Source organism: Dreissena polymorpha, chromosome 10 (assembly GCF_020536995.1).
Source record: "Dreissena polymorpha isolate Duluth1 chromosome 10, UMN_Dpol_1.0, whole genome shotgun sequence".
In the NCBI taxonomy this organism is placed as follows: Eukaryota; Metazoa; Mollusca; class Bivalvia; order Myida; family Dreissenidae; genus Dreissena; species Dreissena polymorpha.
Genome location: NC_068364.1, coordinates 89,300,376 through 89,321,489, shown reverse-complemented (window position 1 = coordinate 89,321,489; position 21,114 = coordinate 89,300,376). Strand labels below are relative to the sequence as shown.

General features: G+C 36.2%; 2 protein-coding genes and 1 long non-coding RNA gene across 6 annotated transcripts in view; 2 read left to right on the top strand and 1 right to left on the bottom strand.

Moving 5' to 3' along the window:
- Window positions 1–21,114, top strand: part of LOC127849318 (kyphoscoliosis peptidase-like) — a 174,139-nt gene that overhangs the window by 74,846 nt on the left and 78,179 nt on the right. The gene's annotated exons all lie outside the window — the stretch shown is intronic.
- The window catches only part of LOC127847767 (uncharacterized), a 178,162-nt gene that overhangs the window by 92,104 nt on the left and 64,944 nt on the right, over window positions 1–21,114 (top strand). The window lies entirely within an intron of this gene.
- LOC127847773 (uncharacterized) lies at window positions 1,328–10,628 on the bottom strand. Its single transcript, XR_008034164.1, has 3 exons — window positions 10,470–10,628; window positions 5,277–5,345; window positions 1,328–1,746 (listed from the first exon to the last, which is right to left on the bottom strand). It is a non-coding gene; the product is annotated as an uncharacterized LOC127847773 (long non-coding RNA).

Sequence of the window (21,114 nt, the reverse complement as noted above, 5' to 3'; positions counted from 1 at the left end):
TTTACAAGGTAATTTACCCAAGTACGCAAATGTAATGGTCGATTGCCCTTAGGCATGATTCTGTTTCATTACTTTAATCCGGTTGTAAAAATGCATGATCGAAGGGTCATCAGATAAGCAAAAACAGGGCCAAAATCTGATAAAATAGCGCTGTTTAACTGACTGTACGAAAATCCGTATGTCCGAAAATTTAGAATCATGAAAAAATAAATATTTTGGCTTAAAAAGGAAATGTAAGAACATTTAGAATGTAAGAGAAAATACGGTGGTTTTATGGTGTTTAAATCGATTAGAAATAGCAAAACCCAAAGACATTATCTCAAGTGTGATTTTCAAAAGATTTTATATGAATGTACACACACGGTAAAACTAGTCTATTAAAATGCAATACCTTCCTTGGTTCTCATGTTTTTAATAATTATTAAACATAGGTATTTGTGAACACTTGTTGTTATATAATATTGAAATGTACACGCATACTGAAAATAAAATCATTAGCATAACGGCTAAGTTGGTTTTTACTAAGATTGCAATAGTGTTTATTTTAGGTATCCGGAGAAGCGCCTTCCCGGAGAACTGCCCTCCCCGCCCCCCGGAGAAATGCCCCCTTATTTTAAAGATGGCGGAGAGGTGCCCCCCCCCCCATCAAATCGGTAGGGGCGGAGAACTAACCCCCTGTCAGAATTTAGTAGGCGGATATCTGCCCCCCCCCCCATCAAATCTGTAGGGCGGAGAACTGCCCCCCTCCCCCCCCCGGTGTCATATTAGTTATCATTTACGTAGTGAAAACAATACTTACGGGTAAATTTACGTTATCGCCGTACACATTTTATCCGGTAACAATTTAATTTCAGTACAAGTCTATTACCATTTATCGAACTGAATAATAAAAATTGTCTAGAGACATGTGATACGCATCTGCACCACTCACTATACATGAATGCCTTGTAAAAGTCGTGTTTTAATAAGAGCGCGAAACATATTCGAGATCCACACAGGAAACGCGTGCGTGTTAATACTGGCAATGTGTCGCAACTAAATATAGACGTGCAACTCAGTACTTATGGAGGAAAAGTTACATCGGAATTAATTTACATTATAAAGATAGTATTGACCCATGGAAAAAAAACGTAAATTGACATATAAAAAAGTAAATTAATAGGCAAGGCAAGGGCAATAGATCTAATTTAGCTGACTTGAAGAAAAAAGTAAAGTGAAGTTGAATTTATAAGCAATTTATTTATGTTGTTTAGTTAATTCATGTGCATGTGACATACAAAATAACATACATAAATACACACATTACATGCATACATACATTCACAGTTACAATCATACATACATACATTCAGACATACATTAAAAATATATATACATGCTTACATAAACGTTCAAAACATACATTCATACATACATTCATAAATACACACATTACATGCATACATACATTCACAGTTACAATCATGCATACATACATTCAGACATACATTAAAAAACATATACATGCTTACATAAACGTTCAAAACATACATTCATACATACATACATACATTCATACATACATACATATATACATTCACAGTTACAATCATACATACATTCAAACATATATGCATTCTTACATAAACAAGACACTCAAACACTACTTCAATCGCACAAGTCCGCCGACAACGTTCAAAAACTGACTCACACTCTTCTCACCACTCGCCACCTGCTCGCACAAGTGGTGCGTCGTCAAAGTTTATGCTGTAAACACAAGAGGCCAATAGTTTAGCTCTGTTTGAGCAAAGCTGGGTCAGAAGAAAATCTTGATTAATATTGATATCTTAGTAAAACCTTATTTACAAAGTAGTTGTCAAATTTTGATTGTATCTTCATCAAACCTACTGAAGTTGTCAATTGTGATTGTATCTTCACCAAACCTTGTCAGAATGTTTGTCTAAATGATATGAAGGACAAGTTTTAACATGGGTCATCTTGGGCAAAAAACAAGGTCACCGGTTCAATAAATATTTTACTGCGCGAACAGTGATTGTCATGTGAGCGACCTATGACAATCTTGGCCCTCTTGTTTATGTTATATTAATAAGTAAGTCTGTTGTTGTAAACGAACTTAAGTGTTAAATTCGCTTGAATGAAAATTGCTGACTTTGCATTGAGTCTTAGTGCATGGGCCATCTTTTAAAGAAACAATTTTTGTTTGATATGTTAAGAATCTGTTTTTTGTGTTGACTAGATAACTGTTTGATCATAAATATGTCAATTTTGCATGTTGTTGCTTGACGTTTAAAAAAATTGCCCATTGTTTATATCCCGTAACTCAACGATGATTGTCATGTGAGCGATATAGGGCAATCTCGGCCCTCTTGTTTATGTTTTATTACTTAGTAAATCTGGCTGTAGCTTTCAACGAACTTAAGTGTTAAAGTTGTTCGCATGAAAATTGCTGACTTTTCAGTTAATCTTAGGGCATGGGCCATCTTTTATAGAAACGATTTTTGCTTAATATGTAAGGGATCTATTTATTGAGTTGACAAGATAGCTGTTTGATACATAAATATGTCAATTTTGCGTTGATGTTTAAAAAAAATTCCTCTTGTTAATATTACGTAACTCAAGAGTGATTGTCATGTGAGCTATATAGGGCAATTTTGGCCCACTTGTTTATGTTTTATTACTATGTAAATCTGTCTGTTATTGTAAACGAACTTAAGTGTTAAATTTGTTGGAATTAAAATTGCTGACTGCAGTTAATCTTAGGGCATGGCCATCTTTTTTAGAAACGATTTTTGCTTAATATGTTAGGGATCTGTTTATTGTTTTGACTAGATAGCTGTTTGATACATAAAGATGTCATTTTTGCATTATGTTGCTTAAAGTTAAAAAAAGTTGCCCCATATTAATATCATTTAACTCTACCATATATAAGTTTAAAGGGAAATGAGGATTTTTTATATAAAATCAGTTACTTAATATTTGAAAAGGTGTGTATTAGGATCAGTCTCCGTTTGTCATCGTGCGTCATCAATCTTTACCTTGTGAACTCAGTTTTTAGCCCATTGTTAGCAAAACAGGGTCAGGATTTCAATATTGTCAAAATTGGACAAGTTCGATATTGGGCCGTTTTGAGTGAACAACTAGGTCACGAGGGCCAAATAAGGGGAAACATTATGAACACTTGAGAAGTCACTGTTTTGATTGGATCTTTATGAAAGTTTGTCAGAATGTTTGTTTCAATAATATGTAGGTCAAGTTTGATAATAGGTCATTGTTGGGCAAATATTAGGTCACTAGGGTACATTTCTGGAAAACCTTGTGAATACTCCAGAAGTCACTGTTTCGATTGTATCAATACCACATTTTGTTTGAATTTTTCGCCTTAGTTATATGAAGGACAAGACGGGTTATATGCGGTAAAAAACTAGGTCATGCATCAAAACAAAGTTTTAATGAGTGATAAGTGATTGTATTGTAAGCAATATAGGTATATCTCGGCCATCTTGTTTCATCAAGTGGAACTAAAACACAAATTGACAATTTTTTATGATAATTAGTTTTTTTCAGATAATTAGTTTTACTACAATGTAGTTGAATAACAATGTAAGTCTGTTGTCGATATTGTTGATGCATGATTTACAATATGTGTATAAAATATTGTCATTCAAGCAAGAATATTTAATATTTAATGCTTTGGTTATAAAAGAACTTATTAAGAACAACTGCGAGCTTTTCTTTTCAAATTGATAAACATTGCTTTGTTTATATTTATATCATATTCTATCCAAAATAAGCTATCTTAAATGTAGACCTCTGTTCATTTACATTATGACAGACATGTTTACTATTGTACTTTCTTTGTACTTAAGAATAGTTGAGAAAATACAAATCAGAAAATATTTGTGACTTTGTGAGTTATTTTGTTGGTTAAAGAAGGTGGATTATGAATTCAGCTGTGGCAACAGTTGTGAGCGAACCTGAATATTTCTTACCATCTATAAAAGTGTGTTTTGAGTGTGTACACATGTATTTATGGTACGAACCACTTCTGCTCGTTATTGCCTTAGTAATATGACATGCAGTTTGAAGCATTTATTTAAGCACTATTGATGATATTGGGATTCGCTTACAGTAACAACTTTGATTTATTTAGGGATAAGAATGGTTGAACCCATGGAAACCTTGAGGTGAAAGACTGATTTGATCATTATTATATTAAAGCTGGATTATAAGCTGGTGTAAAGCATCACTGGCGATGTAACAGATTAAGCTCACTGTTAAATAATGTCGATTAATTAATAGGAACCTTTGATCCAGGTGTCTGCGAATATATGTATTTTTTGTCATTTAAAATCTGCACATTGTATGTATGAAGGTCCTCGCGTAAGTAGTCCTTAAATTGTACGAACTTTTCCAGTGTGTGATATTTGCAAATGAAGGTCCTCGTGTTGTATGTAGTTGTCCGGTGTGTGATATATGCAAATAAGGGTCCTCGTGTTGTATGTACTAGTCAAGAGTGTGATATATGCAAATGAAGGATGTCTGCTTTGATGTCCTCATAAATATAGCTAAGCGAGAGAGGTCCTCGAAGTGTTTTCTGTGGTAACTACTGCGTGTATCATATTTTGAATAGAAATGTTTCTTTCCTATCTATATCTGCGTATTAATAGATGTTGTAGTAGAGAAAGGACAGCGTTATAATGATGTCCTCAAAAACCACGTTAAAGTCATGGTCCCCGGAATGGTAACCTATACAAACATGCGTGTGTGTGTGTGTGTGTGTGTGTGTGTGTGTGTGTGTGTGTGTGTGTGTGTGTGTGTGTGTGTGTGTGTGTGTGTGTGTGTGTGTGTGTGTGTGTGTGTGTGTGTGTGTGTGTGTGTGTGTGTGTGTGTGTGTGTGTGTGTGTGTGTGTGTGTGTGTGTGTGTGTGTGTGTGTGTGTGTGTGTGTGTGTGTGTGTGTGTGTGTGTGTGTGTGTGTGTGTGTGTGTGTGTGTGTGTGTGTGTGTGTGTGTGTGTGTGTGTGTGTGTGTGTGTGTGTGTGTTGTGTGTGTGTGTGTGGTGTGTGTGTGTGTGTGTGTGTGTGTGTGTGTGTGTGTGTGTGTGTGTGTGTGTGTGTGCGTGCGTGCGTGCGTGCGTGCGTGCGCGCGCGCGTGCGTGCGTGCGTGTGTGTGTGTGTGTGTGTGTGCGTGCGTGCGTCCGTGCGTCCGTGCGTCCGTGCGTCCGTGCGTGTGTTGGTGTGTGTGTGTGTATATATATATATTTTTTATTTTTATTTTACCTTCTTATCGTCCAATCCTTATGTGACAACCCTACTGAGTTGTACTGTCGGACTTCAGATGCAGACAACCTTAAATAAAACAGACAATTACGACATACAATAGACATGTGCAACGGGTTAAAATTTTATAGAATCATATGTCTGAATGATAGTTTGGCTGAATTCGAACCTTATCGACTGTTTGTTATTTATGGAAGTGTGTTTATTAAATATTCATAAGATTCATACACATGATTTTTTTATATAGATGCATGGCTTATTCTTGCGTACAGATTCCCTGTGTTTGACTATTATTCTGTTACATTTGCAAATCAATAATCAATAATACAACATTTCCATGAGAATGTTTTAAATAGTTTGTTTAGATGACACATTAAATGTAAAAATGCAATTGAAGAAGTTTTATTTTCCTTATTCAAATCGGCAAGTTGGTAATTAAAAACAAATTGTATAACAGTATAAAAGTAGTATTTGATTATATCATTGAATATCGTTTTGCATTATAAATTTATTTTTAAACCAAAAAATTAAAACATTAACCAATTTACCAGAAATATTTTGATTCAATGTTTCAATTTTTCTTAGCATTTAAAAGTTAGAAGCCGCTAACCAGGTCAGGACAAATTCTCATACACGACCGATAACTCTGTAGTAACAACAGGGCCTTATACACACAAACAGCGTATAATCTGGATTCAGCATATGGCATTTGTCCAGAAGAAAGAAAGTAGAGGGATGCGCTTGCACCCGATGATCATTTGGTGGTGTCTTTACCTTGGACAGAAGACTGAAACAGCCTAGTATGCCCTCAGAGAAAAAAAGATTTGTGAATCTACCATCTACGAGAAGCTTATTGGACTATTCAGACTTCCTCAAGAGTGAACTTGGTCTGTAGAAATATGTCATAGGTTTAGTGAAGAAGGCAATCAGTGAAGAGACACCTGCTTGACACATGAATGAAGTTTTGTTGGTCTTCTGTTTGATGAAATAAAAATTGAAGAAGATTTAGTGTATGAAAAACATACTGGGCAGTTCTTTATATACTGCAATCAAGGTGATGTAGCAATGGACATGGTGAAATTCTACGAAGCAAAAAATGAAACTAAACATGAACTGGCTAAAATATGTTAATTGTTGTGCTGCGATGTTTGTGTTGCAGCTGGTATTTTTTCTTGTGTGGTGTTGCTACGGCAGGATAACAGAATATGTTCTTATCTCATTCTGTGTAAAAGTGTAGCATTACATGAATACTGTGGTCTACAAGAAAGTAAATCTTCACAGTGACCAAAACATTTACTTTGAATATGTTGTCCCACCTTCTTCTGAATACTGTGAAGAACAGGCTTTTTTTGTTTGAATACATAAATAAAAGAAATAACAATGTACTGCCATACACGTGTGTTGATTATGAACGAATGAACATACTAAAGATTTTCTTGGTTTCGTAAATGAGTGGGATTGTAGCATTCATAGAAGGCCGGAAATATAACGATGTCGTCAAAATAGCCAAATGATTATAAGTCACAAGACTCTTGATGGAATGAAAATATATGTTTATCTCATCACCGAATGCGTGATTTTCATGTTAAGCAAGGAGGGTTAATTTATTTTCTTTTGACCCATAGTTTTAATTCCGATCTGCTTGAGGAACATTTTGGTCACTTAAGACATAAAGCGGGATCTTATAATAACCCAAATGTATGAGGTCAAACATGTGATGAAAACAATGAGAACTGTCGAGTCATTGGCTGAACAAGTAAAACAGGGAAACTTTTAAAGGCGTGCAATCGACAAAGAAAACATAGCCCATTCCATGTTAAAAAGACGAAAGTAAAATTAACCAAAAAAGTACCTTAATAATGGTTAAAGAAATATGTTTATGTTAATGAATGTTAATAGATTATGTATATACGTTTCCATCAAACAATCGTTCAGATTGTTTTTTATGCAAAGATAATTGATGAAATGTATAAAACTTTTTCTGAAAATTTTACTTTTCTAATTGCTGTTATGATAGTCATAAAACATGAACCTCACACACTCCGTGATGGAAATTATTTAATTTATGTGCATTTTAAACTTGATTTTCTCTGCAATATGCTTTAACAATGTGATATCTGTAAAAATAATATAGTTTCTTTTTTCGGTCTGCAGCATCACTATGGTTTAAATCGTTACATTTTCTTCTAGTAATTTGATCTCTCTGCAGACTCAATAAAACTTGAAATAAAAGTTACAAAATATATTGTTAGCATTTAAGGCACCGTCAACCAAATTGACGAAAAAAAGAAAAGTTTTAAAATACCGTATTTTTTTACCGTTAAAAGTTTATATTGATTAAAATATCACGACTGGTATATTACATTACTTGAAAAAAGTTGTTACGTTTTCGTATTTTCAGTATATTCGTGAATACAATTTTACTGAGTATGTCTAACAGGTACTGTAACTACCAGTTAACTATAAATAACGCAAAAAGATTGATCATCATCGTCACGTGGTAAACCCAGGAATGCAAATTGTGCATGCGTAGTGAATTGCATATATTATATATATATATATATATATATATATATATATATATATATATATATATATATATATATATATATATATATATATATATATATATATATATATATATATATATATATATATAATGATCAATCTGCTTGCGTTATTTATAGTGTGTATATCGTTATGTCACCTATTTTCGCGATGTTCTTTCGATTTCACATTGCGAAATTTTATTTCATTTAAATGAACTACAAGATAAGTATTGATGCAAAGCACTAAATGGCGTCGGGAATTTCAGTGTAAAAGGCACTCAATGAAGTTACATGGAACGATTTTTTTCTACTGTAAATACTAATATTTTGGCCGATTATATTAAACAAAATAGAAAAAGATACTGGTAAAACAATCATCCATAATTTTGTGTTATAACCCCCAAATAACCATTATTTATGATGTTGTGTTATAACCCCCAAATAACCATTTTCTATGCTTTTGTGTTGTAACCCCCAAATATTTCATAGTTCATTTTATTTACATTGGTTTCCTTTTTTACTGGCATCCGTGTGCAGTTTTCATTAATGGAAAGAACTGTGTAGGTTTTAAAACATCTGCTTCATCTTGTAAGCGTAATTTCATATTTTTCTCAACTTCAAGGGGAGATGATTCTGAACTTATGCTTACGTTGCTCATTTACGATAGGGGTTGAGTACTCATTGATATGAAAACACTGTAAAAGTTTGAAAAAAAAATGAAGGAAAACTGAAAATTGCATGAAAAAAAAACCTGTTCAAGTTTGGGAACAATCGTATGAAAATTTTGGACTTCGAACAACGATTTCAAAATTTCTCAAATTCTAAGGAAGATAACTATGGACGTAATGGTCGGATGATGCTAAAGGGCCCATATCCACCTAGTAATACGTGTCGCGCTTCGCGCTCTATATGTGGTTCTTTAAAAAACAAACTCCGAGGAGTGCTTGACTCTAGGGAAACGGGTTGCTGGGACACAGCTCCTCCTTGATAAGCGGCTGCTTCCTTTATCGCAACTCATTGTTACAATCAATAATACGTGTCGCGCTTCGCGCTATATATGTGGTAGGGATGGTACTTAGGGCCTAAGATAGACAACCATAAAAAAACATGGAAAATAGATGTGTTGTTTGCATTTATTTGTAAATATAAAAACACGTGAATTTTTTTATAAGATATTTAAGTGATGTAAGAAATTATAATTAACGTTGTCACCACGCGGCATCCATTAATTTTAATAAAAATGTCCAATTGTAGTAAAATGGATTTTAAAATGTCTACATAAAATAAAGCTTTATTATATTTATTAACCTGACTGAAAACAAATTGTCAGCCGCCGAACTGTTCCGTTCGTGCCGGAATCCGGGATTGAACCGGGGGCCTTTAGATGAGTGTTGCGTAAACAACTTCAGTCTAACGCTCTCCCAACTGAGCTATTCCAGATGACAGATATGTACTGCTATTTGGTGCAGTTGTGTATAGCGATCGTTATTATATGTCTATTAATAAACTAATACATTGTACGTTTTCGTACCACTACGCCTTCCATTAAACTTGCTTGCGCGATAAGTTGTCAAATATCGTACTACATTGATTCTCCACTAAATAAGCAAATTAGAAAAACCACAAAATAAATATATTTTGATTATGTTTTGTTTTTATACAAAACCAGAAAGTTTTGCGTATTTGCCCAGTCCTGTGATCTTTCCCCTGTGATCAGTTGTGGATCAGTTATTAATTAATACAATTAGCTTTGCATTATTGGCAATAAATGTTGTAAAAAATGTAATAGGCACAAATGCAGTACATATTTACACTAATTTACACAACAAATCACCACTATTCAATATATTCTTAAAACAAAAATATATACGTCGATCCGTAAAATACCTTCTCCTCCCATAAGCAAAAAAATGCAGAGCGACGTCAATTAGTAATGTATTGTTTGGTATGGTGATATGCTGTACATATATCACTATTTAATTTAAATGCATTAAGGTTGCCTTATTTTGACTGCCTTGTTCTCGAAAACATATGCTGTTTAGAATGATCGGTCTCTATGTGAACTATTCCCACATATTTGTGATAATCATATATATTGTCGTTTCGTTTATTATTTAACTTTGATTTTACTTATATTCATATGTTCTGGCTTATTTTGAAGTCATTGTATGCGAATTATCCACCTTGTATTAATTTTTTGCATATAATGTGATTACTCATAAAACTGATATGTATGTTTATATATAACAGGTGGTAACAGGTTACTGCCTGATCTACATATCAGGCGAGGCTTGCCGACCCGTTATTTTGTTCCTGCCGAGACTGATATATTACAAAAAGATCAGGCAGTAATCTGTTCTTCTGTTTATCAAACCTGTACGTCCCCGACATTAAAGAAAGAATGAAAAAACGCTAAAAAGCTGCATTTTTAGCGGGAAAGAATATTATTTGTGTCGTTTGACGTACCATCCAAATGGTATAATTTTCTACAACGTTGCTTTCAATGGTTTAGTCATACTTTTGAAACAACCATACTAAAACAAGTCGCATTTTTATTATACTTTCAAAATAATTAAAATGACTAAAATACTAAACCACTGTGAACACAACGTTTACTAGTAATAAATTATGTTAAAAGGCTCACCTAGTCAAGTCCTTCAAAAACACGTTTTGCACTCTGAGAACAAAATGTATGTTATGTTATGCAATAAAAATATGCCTCTCGTATAATTGTTCTTCTATCATCTATAAATGTATCTATTCAAAACGCATGTATATATGTGCTTAATCTAAAATACGCTCAGGCTTGTTTCAGACATTTAATAAGTTGTTATCAAATTTTAAAACTCTTGTCTTCAAAGATAAATAGCCTAACAGGTTGGTTATCATATTAGATACAATTTCATCAGACACTTGTCTCGTCAAATGTGCGTCGCTGTACCGGCTTTTAATCTTTGGTCGCCCGCCAGTAATTTATCCCAACGGTATCTGGTATCAAGAATATTCTATCTGCGGGATACAATCAACCAAGGAAATTAGTATCAGTGTAAGATTACTCAAGAGGCTGGATTCCCGGTCTTCCCAGAGCTCCCTGTGCTGACTCCACAAGATATAATCTAGGACATGCATACTTCAGGTACATGCATTTTCCCCGGTCTTCCCAGAGCGCTCTGTGCGACCTCCACATGCTAATCTGGGACATGCACACTTTAGGCGCATACATTATCCACTATCTTAACACAGCTCCAAGTGCGGACTCCACAAGCGTATCTGAGACATGCATATTCTAGGCAAATGCATTATCCAATATCTTCTCACAACGTCTTGTGCGGACTTAACAAGCTAATGTGGGACATTCATACTTTCGGCACAAACATTATCACCGTTCTTCTCAGAGCGCCCTCTGCAGACTCAACAAGCTAATCTGGGACATGCAAGCTTCAGGCACGAACATTATCCCCGGACTTCCAAAGGCGCACTGTGCGGACTCTTCCAGCTAATATGGGACATGCATACTTCAAGAACATACATAATCCCCCGTCTTCCCAGATTGCCCTGTGCGGAGTCCACCAGTTAATCTGGGACATGCATACTTCAGGCAAATGCATTGTCCCCGGTCGTCCCAGAGCGTCCTGTGCGGACTCCACAAGATAATCTGGGACATGCATGCTTCGGGCTCTTCCAGAGAATCTGGGACATACACGCTTCAGGCACATAAGTTATTTCCGGACTTCCCAGAACTCCCTGTGCGGGCTCTTTCAGCTAATCTGAGACATGCATATGTCAGGCAAATGCATTATCTCCGGTCTCCCCAGAGCGCCTTGAGCGGACTCCACAGGCCATTCTGGGACATGCATACTTTAGGCACATGCATTATCTCCGGTCATCCCAGAGCGCCCTGTGCGGACTCCAAAGGCTAATATGGCACATACTTTCTTCAGGCACCTGCATTATCCCCGTTCTTCCAAGAGCGCCCTATGCGGACTGCACAGGCTAATCTGGGACATGCATACTTCAGGCACCTGCATTTTTCCCCTTCTTCCAAGAGCGCCCTGTGCGGATTCCACAAGCTAATCTGGGACATGCAAAATTCAGGCAAATGCATTATCTCCGGTCTTCCCAGAGCGTCATGTGCGGTTTCAACAGGCTAATATGAGATATGCATACTTCAGGCACATGCATTATCCCCGGCCTTCCTTGAGCGCACTGTGCGGACTCCGCAGGCTAATCTGGGACATGCAAAATTCAGGCACATGCATTATCCTCGGTCGTCCTATAGCGCCCTGTGTGGACTCCGCGGGCTAATATGGGACATGCATACTTCAGACACATGCATTATCACCGGTCGTCCTATAGCGCCCTGTGCGGACCCCACAGGCTAATCTGGGACATGTATTATCTCCATTCTTCCCAGAGCGCACTGTGCGGACTCCGCGGCCTAATATGGGACATGCATACTTCAGGCACATGCATTATCCCCGGTTGTCCTATAGCGCCCTGTGTGGACTCCACAGGCTAATCTGGGACATGCATACTTCAGGCACATGCATTATCCCCGGTTGTCCTATAGCGCCCTGTGCGGACCCCACAGGCTAATCTGGGACATGCATACTTCAGGCACATGCAGTATACCCGGTGTTCCCAAAGCGCCCTCTGCGGACTCCACACTTTTATCTGGGACATGCATACCTCAGGCATTAGGATTATCCCCGGTCTTCCCAGAGCGCCCTGTGCGGACTTCACTAGCTAATCTGGGACATGCATTATTCAGGCAAATGCTTTATCTCCGGTCTTCCCAGAGAGCCCCGTGTGGACTCCACAGGCTAATCTGGGACATGTATTATCTCCATTCTTCCCAGAGCGCCCTGTGCGGACTCCGCGGGCTAATATGGGACATGCATACTTCAGACACATGCATTATCCCCGGTTGTCCTATAGCGCCCTGTGTGGACTCCACAGGCTAATCGGGGACATGCATACTTCAGGCACATGCAGTATACCCGGTCTTCCCAGAGCCCACTGAGCGGACTCCACAAGCTTATCTGGGACATGCACACCTCAGGTACATACATCATATCCGGTCTTCCCAGAGCGCCCTGTGCAGACTCCACAAGCTACTCTGGGACATGCACACCTCAGGTACATACAATATATCCGGTCTTCCCAGAGCGCCCTGTGCGGACTCCACAAGCTAATCTGAGACATGCATAATTCAGGCACATGCATTATACCCGGTCTTCCCAGAGCGCCATGTGCTGACTCCACAAGCTAGTCGAAAAGATGCATATTTTAAGCACATGCATTATCCCCGATCTGGGCTAATCATGGACATGCATACTTTAGGCATATGCATTATTTCGTTTTTTCCCAGAGCGTCCTGTGCGGACTCCACAAGCTTATCTGGTGCATGCATACTTTAGGCACATACATTATTTCCGTCTTTTCAGGGCGCCCTGTGCGGACTCCACAAGCTAATCTAGGACATGCATACTTTAGGCACATGCAATATCCCCGGTCTTCTCAGACCGCCCTGTGCGGACACCACACGCTTATCTGGCGCATGCATACTAGTACTTTAGACACATGTATTATCCGCGGTCTTTTCAGAGCGCCCTGTGTGGACTCCACAAGCTAATCTAGGACATGCATACTTTCGGCACATGCATTATCCCGGTCTTCTCAGACCGCCCTGTGCGGACTCCACAAGTTAATCTGGCGCATGCATACTTTCGGCACATGCATTATCCCCGGTCTTCCCAGAGCGCCTTTTACGGACTCCACAGGTTAATCTGGCGCATGCATACTTTATAGAGCGCCCTGTGCGGACTCTACAGGCTAATCTGGGACATACACACTTCAGGCATATTATTATACTCTGTCTTCCCAGAGCGCCATTAGCGGAATCTACAAGCTAATCTGGGACATGAATACTTCAGGCACATGCAGTCAATTTAGACGTTTTTTTAAATTAATAATAAATTTATGTCTTGTATTAGTCATGTTTATGTACGTTTGTACCAGTTTTTCATTAATGGTCATTTTATATATGCACAACTCTTAGTGTATGTATGACATGTAAAAAAATGTCTTTTTTTAAATAATTTTGCTTTGGTCTTCCAGATTAAAACATTCTGCTTTAGTCACAAAAATGTTAGTTGTTTATTTATCTTATTCCTTGAATGTGTTATAAACCAAATGCGCATAGAGTTGGCTTTAAAATCCAATGTAACTAAAAATCTGTATATGATATGAAAATAATAAAGAATTCATATTTTCATTTTGCTTATATTTTCAAAACAACTATATTGAATTCTAAAGCTTACATATGTGCATTATATGGAAATTCATTTGATACAGTGAAAAATCCACCATTGCTTTTTGTGTGTGAAATATTTACAACAGCACCGTTGGGTAAAGGGATATATTCTATCGAAAGAGCATCCACTGGACGAATTCTTGAAAACAAATCCAGTACATGTGTACAGATGTTAACACTTCATTGTCATATTTATTAAAGTATTAAATTTATTATTTATATAAAGAGCATCCACTGGGCAAAGTCTTGCAAACAAATCTATTAAATGTGTACAGATGTTAACACTTCATTGTCATATTTATTATACTTATTCATGTATATGGAGAGTTTACTCGTTCTGAGTTAAAAAACATGTTATAAAATTAGGTCATGCACATCTTGCCTTTTTCTCGTTGATGTCTGAATGATTAACTTGAGTACCGGTAGTCTCTTTTTACAAAGAAGAAACCAAAACATTTAAGTGCTATCTACTGTCATTTCTTTAAAAACTTTAAATTGTAGGCGTGTTTTACATTCATATTTGTGGTTTTATTTATTTAATAATAACTTATTTTATGGTTTTCTGAAAATTTATATTATTCATGATAATAAATATCTTATATACAATTCTAAGTATAGCATAATCAATATTTGCAAAGATTCATCAAGGTTGTTCAATGCATACTTGAGTTTTTTGCCGCAAACAACCTGTTTGATTCCGCCCGCCATACACCACTCTTGTAACCAGGATTTTCAAAATAATTGAAAACCTGGTCAACAAGCACTTTACTTGTACATCATTCAGGGGTTCAACTCCGTTAATTTAGAACACATTTGGCGGATGTTATAAAACATAATTAGTCGAAAGCTTATATCAAGGTCTCGGTTGGGATTGCATATAGAGTAGGGGCGATCAAGATAAAGAGAACACCTATTCTGCTCAGTAACTCAAAATCGTATTACAATACGAAGGAAACTTCATGCTAAGATATCTTACACAGCATGAAGGGTGAATGAGATCAAGGTCAACTGAGGCTCGAGATGGGGATACTTTTCCAAATAGTAAAGAGCTGAAGAGGTAATTTAATTTATATCAACAACAACTAACTCTAATATTGACTCTTCTAGTATATAGTTCTTAGAGTTTTCCGATGTGGACTTTGTCTATTATATATTTCTGAGAGTTCTCCAATATGGACTGTGTCTAGTATATAGTTATGAGAGTTCTTCAATATGGACTGTGTCTAGTATACATGTATAGTTCTGAAAGTTTTCCAGTGTGGATTGTTTCTTGTATATAGGTTTGAGAGTTCTATAATCGGGACTGTGTCTAGTATAAAGTTCTGACTGTTCTTCAATGTGGACTGTGTCTAGTATATAGTTCGGAGAGTACTCCAGTATGGATATTTCTAGTAAATAGTTCAAAGAGTTCTCCAATATTGTCTGTGTCTAGTATATAGTTCGTAGAGTTCTCCAATATGGACATTTCTAGTATATAGTTATGAGAGTTATCAATATGGACTGTGTCTAGTATATAGTTATGAGAGTTCTTCAATATAGACTGTGTCTATTTATTAAACAAGTATAACTCTCTGATTATACTCCTTTAATTGACGTTTCGGCCTAATGCCTTTATCAAAAATTGTGCAGTCAAAAGACGTAAAATGTAGTTAACATATAATTTCCAATGTTTTGATAAAGGCATTATGCCGAAACGTCAATTAAAGGAGTATAATCAGAGAGTTATAATTATTTAATATCCCTTCGGATAATTCAACTGAGCGTAAACAAGTATAGTTCTAAGAGTTCTCAAGTGTGGACTGTTTCTTGTATATAGCTATGAGAGTTCTCCAATGTGGACTGTGTCTAGTATAAAGTTCTGACAGTTCTCCAATGTGGACTGTGTCTAGTATATATTTCGCAGAGTTCTCCAAAATTGACATTTAAAGTATATAGTTCTGAGAGTTCTCAAATATGGACATTCCTAGTATATAGTTCTGAGAGTTCTCAAATATGGACATTTCTAGTATATAGTTCTGAGAGTTCCCCAATATGGACTGTGTCTAGTATATAGTTCTGAGAGTCCTCTAATATTGATAGTGTCTAGTATATAGTTCTGGGAGTTGGCCAATGTGGACTGTGTCTAGTATATATTTATGAGAGTTATTCAATGTGGGCATTAACGGTATCTAGTATATAATTCTGAGAGTTCTCCAATATGAACGGTGGTTAGTATATAGTTCTGAAAGTTCTCCGATGTGTACTGTGTCTAGAATATAGTTATGAGAGTTCTTCAATATGGACAGTGTCTATTATACATTTATAGTTTTAAGAGTTCTCCAGTGTGGACCGTTTCTTGTATAAAGTAATGAGAGTTATCCAATGTAGACTGTGTCTAGTATAAATTCTGAGAGTTCTCCAATGTGGACTGTATCTAGTTTTTAGTTCTGCGAGTTCTCAAATATGAACATTGTCTAGTTTATTGTTATGAGAGTTCTCCAATATGGACCGTGTGTAGTATAAAGTTCTGAGAATTCTCCAATGTGGACTGTGTCTAGTATATAGTTCTGAAAGTTCTCCAATGTGGATCGTGTCTAGTATATAGGTCGGAGAGTTCTCCAATTTGGACAGTGTGTAGTATATAGATATGAGAATTCTCCAATATAGACTGTGTCTAGTATATAGTTCTGAAAGTTCTCCATATGCACTGTGTCTAGTATATAGTTATGAGAATTCTCCAATGATGACTGTGTCTAGTATATAGTTCGGAGAGTTCTCTACTATATATTGTGTCTTGTATATAGTTTTGAGAGTTCTCCAATATGGACTGCGGCTTGTATATAGTTCTGAGTTTTATCTAATGTGGACTGTGTCTAGTAAATAGTTCTGTGAGTTCCCCATTACTGACTGAGTCTAGTATATAGTTTTGAGTGTTCTATAATATGGACTGTGTCTAATATATCGTTCTAAAAGTTCTCCATATGCACTGTGTCTAGTATATAGTTATGATAATTTTCAAATGTGGACTGTGTCTAGTATATAGTTTGGAGAGTTCTACAATATGGACTGTGTCTAGTTTAAAGTTCTGAGTGTGTTCCAATGTGGACTGTGTCTAGTATATAGTTGAGAGTTCTTTAATATGGACTGTGTCTAGTATGCATGTATAGTTCTGAGAGTTTTCCATTGTGGACTGCTTCTTGTATATAGTTATGAGATTTCTCCAATGTGGACTGTGTCTAATATAATGTTCTGACAGTTCTACAATGTAGACTGTGTCTAGTATATAGTTCGGAGAGTTCTCCAATATGGGCATTTCTAGTATTTATTTATGACAGTTCTCCAATATGGACTGTGTCTAGTATATAGTTATGAGACTTATTCAATATGGACTGTGTCTAGTATATAGTTCTGAGATTCTCCAATGTGGACTTTGTCTAGTATATAGTTATAAGAGTTCTTCAATATGGACTGTGTCTAGTAAACATGTATAGTTCAGAGAGTTCTCCAGTGTGGACTGTTTCTTGTGTATAGTTATGAGAGTTCTCCAATGTGGACTGTGCCTAGTTTTAAGTTCAGACAGTTCTCCAATGTGGACTGTGTCTAGTATATAGTTATGAAAGTTCTTCAATACGGACATTTCTAGTATTAAGTTCGGATAGTTCTACAATATGGACATTTCTAGTATATAGTTCTTAGAGTTCACCAATATGGACATTTCTAGTATATAGTTCTGAGAGTTCCCCAATATGGACTGTGTCTATTATATAGTTCTGAGAGTTCTCAAATATGGACAGTGTCTAGTATACAGTTCTGAGAGTTGGCCTATGCGGACTGTGTCTAGCGTATAGTTATGAGAGTTCTTCAATATGGAAATTACTGGTATCTAGTATATAATTCTTAGTGTTCTCCAATATGAACTTTGGTAAGAATATATTTCTGAGAGTTCTCCAATATTGACTGTGTCTAGTATATTGTTATGAGAGTTCTTCAATATCGATTGTGTCTAGTATACATGTATAGTTCTAAGAGTTTCCCATTGTGGACTGTCTCTTGTATATAGTTATGAGAGTTCTCCAATGCGGACTGCGTCTTGTATATAGTTCTGAGAGTTCCCTAATATGGACAGCGACTTGTATATAGTAATGAGAGTTCTCCAATGCGGACTGCGTCTTGTATATAGTTCTGAGAGTTCCCCAATATGGATAGCGACTTGTATATAGTTTTGAGATTTCTCCAATATGGACTGCGGCTTGTATATAGTTTTGAGATTGTTCTTAGAGTTCTTTAATTAGGACTGTGTTTAGTATATAGTTCTCCAATGTGGACTGACTCTAGTATATAGTATGATAATTTTCCAATATGGACTGTGTCATCTATATAGTTTTGAGATTTCTCCAATATGGACTGCGGCTTGTATATAGTTCTGAGAGTTCTTCAATGTGGACTGTGTTTAGTATGTAGTTCTGAGAGTTCTCCAATGTGGACTGTCTCTTGTATATAGTATGAGAATTTTCCAATGTTGACTGTGTCATCTATATAGTTCTGAGAGTTCTCCAATATGGACTGTGTCTAGTATATAGTTCTGAGAGTTCTCAAATGTGCACTGTGTCTTGTATATAATTCTGAAGAGTTCTCCAATATGGACTGCGGCTTGTATATATTTCTTAGAGTTCTCAAATGTGGACTGTGTCTAGTATATAGTTATGAGAATTCTCCAACATGGACTGTGTCTAGTATATAGTTCTTGAGTTCTCCAATATGGACTGCGTTTAGTATATAGTTCTAAGAGTACTCCAATGTGGACTGGGTCTAGTATATAGTTCTGCGAGTTCTCCAATATGCACTGTGACTAGTATATAGTTCTTAGAGTTCTTCAATATGCACTGTAGCTTGTTTATATACTATTTACTAGGTTCAAAATGGCAACATCAAGCCTTAATTATCCTACCCACAACTAAGGAAATACAAATGGAGCTCGATGTGTGTCGTTCTTGTGGCCCACTGTAAAACAACGCGGGCATGCAAACTTTCAAATCGTTATTTATTGACCAATAAACAACGATAACTTGATTATTATGATACATGGAAGTTTTTAAAAAAATCAGAGCATAACAAAACGAATACTATAAAAGAATATAATAAAAACTGTTATATTGACGTTCTAATTTTTCAATTTAAAACTACGTTTGCATTACATTTTTAAATAAGTAAAACAATTATCAATGAACACTTACACACCGTGTAAACTTCAAACATAATAATGTTTTCAGCCTTGCATTTCTCCGTTTTGTGCGAGACCCTGTATACAGACAGTTCGGCAATAATATGTGCAGTTTGTGGAAACATTTAGGAAGGAAGGTGAGTATATACTTGAGTAAAACAACGTTCATATGCCGTGCATGGTGTGCATGTTTTACTTGGGCATATATGATGCCGTTTTACTAAGACCTAACTGGGTTTGGGTTTGACGACAGACTCTTGATTATGTTCAATGCGTATGGGCCTCACACTTATTTATCAGCTCAGATAAAAGAAATCATACACTCAACGATTTATCTAATGCAATACTCACATTTTTTAAATTTTGCATCACTGAGCTATTTAGTAAATTGTTTTGATATCATATTCAAGTACACTAGAATTACACTTAAATTAATAAGTTATAATATACTTCAGACTTAGATTTATTACAAAAATAACAATCAACAAGAGAAAAAAACGTATTGAAAATATATGTATATCAATTTAATATATATATATAAGCAAAATCGAATCCATGCTATTTGATTGTACGAAACCTGTACAGATTCACAGTACGGTCACAGTGCGAAGTTTATTATATGCCTCCATTGATTGCTATCGTCTAGACGTCTCCATAATGTCGTCGTTTTTCGTCCTTATGTATATTGTGTCGAATTATGTGCAAAAGCAAATAAGGGCCAGGTTAAATCTATCTTATTTGATGAAGAATGTACTATTTGAAACCCATCAAGTGCTTGCACCAACTAAGTCTAAAACCCATGCTATGCAGCTTACTATGTTTTGGCGTGTCACAAAGCATCGATAATATTTGACAATGGTCGAGATTTACTAGACACATTTTCATTGTTTAATGGACACCAATCGGAAGTTCATTGGCTATGTACATCTATTTGCAGTTATTTTATGTCTTGCAAAACAGTTCCAATCAATAATAAATGGCAAATAGATATCTAGGTCGCAGGGGAATAGTGGTGTATTGTAGTTCATTACTGGTGTACAGTTGATATGGTGTCCGCCTAGCGATCAGGAGGTTATGGGTTCGATCCCCATTGTGGGAGCGTTTTCGATTTTGCCCATAGAGACCAAGTACTGGTTCTAGTCACAGGAAACGGATTCGAAGGCGATTCAAATAAGCCGTATACTTACTATGCAATCGAGCTAAAATAAATAGGTTTAAACTAAATTGATATCTCGCACAATTTCATGCGCTTCAAAAAATAATATACAAGCATTCAAGCGATTAGAAGTGCTCCGCGGTGCCTCTTGCAGCACTCTGCATCAGCCGGCGATTTATTGCATCTTTCTTACGGAGATGTCCGGGAATAGTCGATGTATCACGATTGTTTTTTCAGATGAAGCGGAACGTTAAGGATCACCCGGAACGATACTCTCTAATCTACATGGAACATCCCTTCATCGTACCCGGAGGAAGATTCAGGGAGACCTATTACTGGTTGCCATTTATTATAGAACGTTTAGATGATGTGAATATAGAATATTCAGAGAGACATTTTAATGATTAGCTATCACTATATAACATAGAATATATAGAACATAACACAATTGGTTGTTGTAAGATAAATTGTAACTGGCCTAAAATGAAGCTATAAGTCACTTACACTGTACTTGCTTAAGATGCATATGTTCTTTATGATGTTTTTTCCAGGGACTCGTTCTGGGTGGTTAAGGGTTTGCTATCCTATGAGATGACCCATACCGTTAAAGGAATGCT